This window comes from Canis lupus, chromosome 25 (genome assembly GCF_048164855.1).
Source record: "Canis lupus baileyi chromosome 25, mCanLup2.hap1, whole genome shotgun sequence".
Taxonomy (NCBI): Eukaryota; Metazoa; Chordata; class Mammalia; order Carnivora; family Canidae; genus Canis; species Canis lupus.
In genome coordinates this window covers 26,019,102-26,025,168 of record NC_132862.1, presented here as the reverse complement: position 1 = coordinate 26,025,168, position 6,067 = coordinate 26,019,102, and the positions used below count along the sequence as shown (strand labels likewise).

At 42.5% G+C, this 6,067-nt stretch overlaps 1 pseudogene; it reads left to right on the top strand.

Moving 5' to 3' along the window:
• LOC140617380 (cationic amino acid transporter 3 pseudogene) overlaps window positions 1–4,861 on the top strand; it is a 28,555-nt pseudogene extending 23,694 nt beyond the window's left edge.
• The last annotated feature ends 1,206 nt before the right edge of the window (window positions 4,862–6,067 follow it).

The window sequence follows — 6,067 nt, the reverse complement described above, 5'->3', positions numbered from 1 at the left end:
AAACAGATGACCTAAGGGAATGTAAAACAGAGAGATAAGTAAACCATAAGAGACTCTTAACTGTAGGAAACAAACCCAGGGCTGCTGATTAGGTGGGGAGTGGGGGGATGAGGTAACTGAGTGATGGGCATTAAGGAGGGCACTTGTTATAATGAGCACTGGGTGTCCTATACAACTAAATTCTATCCCTGAAGCTAATAATACACTATATGTTAACTACATTGAATTAAAAAAAAAAAAAAAAAGAATCGACTCTCCCTATCTACCTCACTGCTTGTTGTTAAATACCCACCATTTGCTTCAACTTGGATGGAACTTATGCTGATTGAAGTAAGTCAATCGGAGAAGACAAACATTATATGGTCTTATTCATTTGGGGAATATAAAAATTAGTGAAAGGGAATAAAGGGAAAGGAGAGACAATGAGTGAAAATATCAATGAGGGTGAGAAACCACGAGAGACACCTAACTCTGGGAAATGAACAACAGGTAGTGAAAAGGGAGGTGGGGGCAGCCCTGGGTGGCTCAGTGGTTTAGCACAGCCTTCAGCCCAGAGCCTGATTCTGGAGACCTGGGATCGAGTCCCACATTGGGCTCCCTTAATGGAGTCTGCATCTCCCTCTGCCTGTGTCTCTGCCTCATCCTCTCTCTCTCTCTCTCTCCCTCACTCTGTCTCTTTCTGTATCTCATGAATAAATAAATAAAATCTTTAAAAAAAAAAAAAAAAGGAAAGGGAGGTGGGCGGGGGGGGGGGGTTGGTGTGACTGCGTGATGGGCACTGAGAGGGGCACTTGGCGGAATGAGCACTGAGTGTTATGCTAAATGTTGGCAAATTGAAAAAAAAAAAATAAAAAATAAATGTTGGCAAATTGAACTCCAATAAAAAAATTAAAATAAAATATAACATTGAAACAGGTGAATGGCAAATCCGAGATAGATTTCTAGGTAGATGGCCTAGCTATCCATAATCCATCTATAGAGAAGACTTTTCAATTAGACTTGATCTTTCTGTCTTTCAATACCTCTGGCAACATTCCTAAAGTTCTCTCTTAACCAAAGCTTGAGTAGGGAGGAGGGTGGGGGCCACGTGACTTTATTCTCTTCTCCACTACTCATTTCCAGGCCATTGCTGTGAATTCTATATCCAAAGCCTTGCTTCCCTTGAGGAGGGGACCATTTGAATAACAGCAGAGGATGGGGAAAGAAGAACCACATGTGGTGTTCCTTCATTAAAATATTTTGCATATTCAGACAATGGTTTGTGGGAGTTAAAAATAACTCCTTATGAAAAACTCATAGGGAGTTACAAGTGAGGGTTAAAATAGAAGCTCAAAGCACAGACCTTGGTCTCCAGGCTCATGGAATCTGACATTACAGATATTGCAGGTGTGTACAGAGCACAGAGTTGCCAGTGAGGAAACTGTCTGCAGAAGTGAGCTCACCTTCTCTCCTGGAGCCCAGAGAGGGAGGAGACAGAAGGAATTGTTTAGGTCATGAGCTATTGAGCTAGGTGACATTTTTTTCTCCCTGCCCATCACATTCTCATAACTGTGGACACAAAAACTGTAGTGAATTTTGCCTGGGTACTTTGGGTGAGGTGTATTGAATGTCAGAATTCCCAAAACCACCTTCCTGGCTCCTCTCCCTTCTCAATCCTGGATGTGGGGTGGCTGTTGCCCCCATTTCTCTAGCATTTCTTTCCCAGGCAGCCTGGTCCTCTCCTTCTTGCAGGTGGTTATGAAGACCCTGCCCCTTCCTCCTCACTCCTCTCTGTTCACAGCACCTCTGCGGGACTAGGTAGGGAAAGGGAGGGGTGGACTATACACTCTTGGCCATCAGTAGAGCTGAATGGATGAGGCAGAATGAGGGCTAGGGGGCCAAAGTGCCATCTGATCTTGGCTAGGTGATGTAGGGGCTAAGGATTTTAAGGCTGGAGGACCAATATTTGTATATTAACAACAGATGATTTTTAAAAATGGGTCTGCAATTACAGTGAGGCCCACTAATCCATGAATTAATGTGTCATATCTCATGCTCAAGCACAGCGCACACACCCCGCATGTGAATTATTGCACAATACATTCATGCCCCGCTGTATCTTACAGCTTAATTAGTACATGAAGCTAGAGGTGTCAGACATACCCAAATTGGAATAAGTTATGTAGTATGTAAAAGAGCAGAATATTAGGGGGTGCCTGAGTGGCTTAGGTAGTTAAAATTCTGCCTTGGGCTCAGGTCATGGTCTCAGGGGCCTGGGATTGAGCCCTGCTTGGAGCTTCTTGCTCAGCAGGGAGTCAGTCTACTTCTGCCTCTCCCTCTACCCCTGCCCCCCTTTTGTGTATGTGTGTGTGTGCGCGCGTGCATGCACACATGCATATGAGTGCCCTCTCTCTCTCTTCAAATAAATAAATAAAATCTTTTTTTAAAAAAGCAGAATGTTGGAGATATTTGGTACTTTTTTCTGTAGGGAAAGCAGGGTTGATTTGTCTATGGTGTCCTTTAGAGTCAGTTTCTGTGACTTTTGGGCTGCGACAGGTTACATGGGACTTCTGAGCTATGGTTGGTTGGTTTAACACCATTGTTCAGTAAATATTTACCATTTACTTAGGCATTATGGAATGACAGCACGTACCAGATGAAATATGAAGCAGCATCTTTGAAGCCTGAGCAAAGGAACTCAGCAGCCCCAACCCATTTCAGCTTAACTCAGCCTCACGGAATCAGATCACAGACTCTCTCCACTCTGGGCTTGCTACAGCGCTGATCATTGAATCCTCTTCAATTCCAGCTGGAATGCTGTGTCAGGCACTTCGCAGATTTGGTCAAAAGCTGGTACGCAGACGTACATTGAAGCAAGATGTGACCCAGATCAGATATTTGAACACACTGGATTTAGTGACCCTGGGTGTGGACCGCACAGTGGGTATAGGTGTATATGTCCTGGCTGGGGAGGTGATCAGTAATCAAGCAGGACCTTCGATTGTGATCTGCTTTTTGGTGGCTGGCCTAGCCTCGTTGTTGGCTGGGCTGTGCTATGCAGAGTTGAGTATCCGGATTCCTCATGCTGACTCTGCATATGTCTACACCTATGTCACTGTAGGTGAACTTGGTGCTTTTGTCACTGGCTGGAACCTCCTCCTCTTCCTTGTTGCTGATGGAGTTGTGTTGGGTTGGGTGTGGATGTTAATTTTTGACAACCTACGTGGGGACCAGATATCTGAGACCCTGACTGAGAACATTTCATCATATGTTTCCCGTGTCTTTGAAAAATATCTAGGCTTCTTTGTTATGGGTTTTGTGTTCTTCCTCATTGAATTCCGGAATCTGGGGGTTTTTGAGTTTTCCCAGATTTCCAAATGGTTCACATTGGTTAAAGTTTTCTTTCTCAGTTTTGTCATCATCTCTGGCATCATTAAGGGAGATCTGCGCAACTGGAAACTCACAGAAGAGGACTACATGAAGGCTGGGCTCAATGACACCTCTAGTTTGAGCCCTCTGGGCTCTGGAGGATTCATGCCTTTTGGCTTCCAGGGGATTTTCCGTGGCGCAGCTACCTGCTTCTATGCTTTTGTTGGTTTTGACAGCATTGTGAGCAGAGGTAAAGTAGCCCAGAATCCCCAGCATTCTATCCCTATGGGCATTGTGATTTCACTGTTCATCAGCTCTTTGTTGTATTTTGGTATCTCTGCAGCACTTACACTTATGGTGCCTTACTACCAGCTTCGACCTGGTAGCCCCTTGCCTGAGGTATTTCTCCATATTGGCTGGGTCCCTGCCTTCTATGTTATAACTTTCGGATTTTTCTGTATTCTTTCTGCACGCCTCTTAAACTTTACAGTCCCCATATATAGTCATATAAAGATGATGGCAGACGATGGCCTCCTATTCTATGCCCTTGCCAGGACCTATGTTGGCATATTCACCCAGGTTGTGGTCATCGTGATCATTTGTGTTATTGCAGCAGTCGTGACATTCTTCTTTGGACTCACTTATCTTGTGGACATCGATGTAGTTGGGTCCCTGATATCTCACTCTCTTGTTGCTATTTGTGTACTCATCCTCAGGTATCAGCCTGAGAGGAAGAATGAGGAAAACGAAGCACAGGTACTGGAGGAGAATGGACCTATGACAGAGAAGCTGACTCTATCTAGTCTATTTTTTCCGAACAGCTCCACCCCCACTCCACTCTCTGGCCAGGTTGTCTCTGTTTGCTCCTCCCTGCTTGTTCTGCTGCTGACTCTGCTTTGCCTGGTGCTGACTCAGTGGCCAGGTCTGCTTTCTGGAGACCTAGTGTGGATCATAGTGGTTGTGCTCCTCCTGGTACTCATCGCTGGGATCACTGGGGTCATCTGGAGACAGCCACAGAGCTCCACTGCCCTTCACTTTAAGGTACCTCTTCTGCCTCTCTTCCCACTCTTGAGCATCTTTCTGAATATTTACCTAATGATGCAGCTGACAGCTGGCACCTGGGCCTTATTTGGTGCCTGGATGCTGATTGGGTTTGCTATCTACTTTGGCTATGGGATCCAGCACAGCCTGGTCACTTAACCCCACTGAAGTTAGGGCATGAACTTTAGACTTGAACTCAGCATTGCCAATACATATTTGGTTTGATATCATCACACTTGAATGCAGTATCATCCTCCTGCACAAAAAATGGAGAGTCCTCTTGAGCACATGGAAAGTTCGGCCTCCCATGGGATTTGGTGAGGGAGGACACTAATACAGCTCCGTATTGTGGAGTAAAGGATGTGTCTTTTGCTTTCTCCTCTTTTTTTTAAATAACTTTTCTACTTTTCAGTTGTGTCTGTAGCTGCTTATTAGCTTTAAAACAATAATTATTAAAGGAAACTAGAAAATGTGTTTTTGTTTTCTTTGAGTAAATATCCAGTCATCGAAATACAAAAACCATACGGTAATTCTATTTCTAATTTTTTTTAGGCACCTGAACACAGTTTTCTGTAGTGGCTACATCAATTTACATTCATACCAACAGTGCATGATGGTTCCTTTCTTTCTATGTCCTAGCCAAGACTTGTTATTTCTTGTCTTTTAATTTTAGCCATTCTGAGAAGTGTAAAGTGATACTTCATTGTATTTTTAATTTGCATTTCCTTGATGATTAGTGATGCTGAGCATCTTTTCATGTACCTGTGGGCCCCTGCCCATTTTTTAAATGGATTTTTTTTATTTTGGTGTTGAGTTGTATAAGTTCCTTATATAGTTTGGATATTAAGCACTTATTAGATATATCATTCGCAAATATCTTTTCCAATTTAGTAGGTAGCTTTTTGCATTTGTTGTAGGTTTCCTTTACTATTCAAAAGCTTCTTATTTACATGAATTTGGAAAGCTATATGCACACATAGGGCTATTTTAGCATTATATAAAAGAGCCAGGATTGGAAGCAACCCATGTGTCCACAAATAGATGAATGGATAAAGAAGATGTGTTATGTGTAGATAATGTAATATTAATCAGCCATTGAAAAGAAAAATCTTGCCATTTATAACAACATGGGTAGACCTAAAGGGAATAATGCTAAGTGAAACCTGTCAATTAAAGGGAGACAAATACCATATGATTTCACTTATATGCAGAGTTCAGGAAATAAAACAAATGAACAAACAAAGGGAGGAAACCCACTCCAGACTCTTAAATACAAGGAACAAACTGATGTTTGCCAAAGGGGAGGTGGGTGGGCCAATAAGGTAAAATAGATAAAAGGAATTAAATGTCCACTTACCTTGATGAAACCCTGAGAAATGTACGGAAATGTTGAATCATTATATTTTACACTTGAGAGTAATATAACGACACTGTATATTAGTTATACTTTAATTTGCTTCTATCAGGAAAATGGTGAAAGAGTAGTTAGTGGTCCTCATTTCATCTGGTCCCTTTAATTTAGTTGGGTAACTATCAAATCATCCTGAACATCTATGAATTCAATCTGAGATATAAGAAAAGAAAGGCTGGAAATGTACAAATAGAAAAGTGACCACTTTTTGCAAGGTGGGAGTGCAGAAAAGAGAAACGGAGGGGATATACCAGAAGATAAATGGTG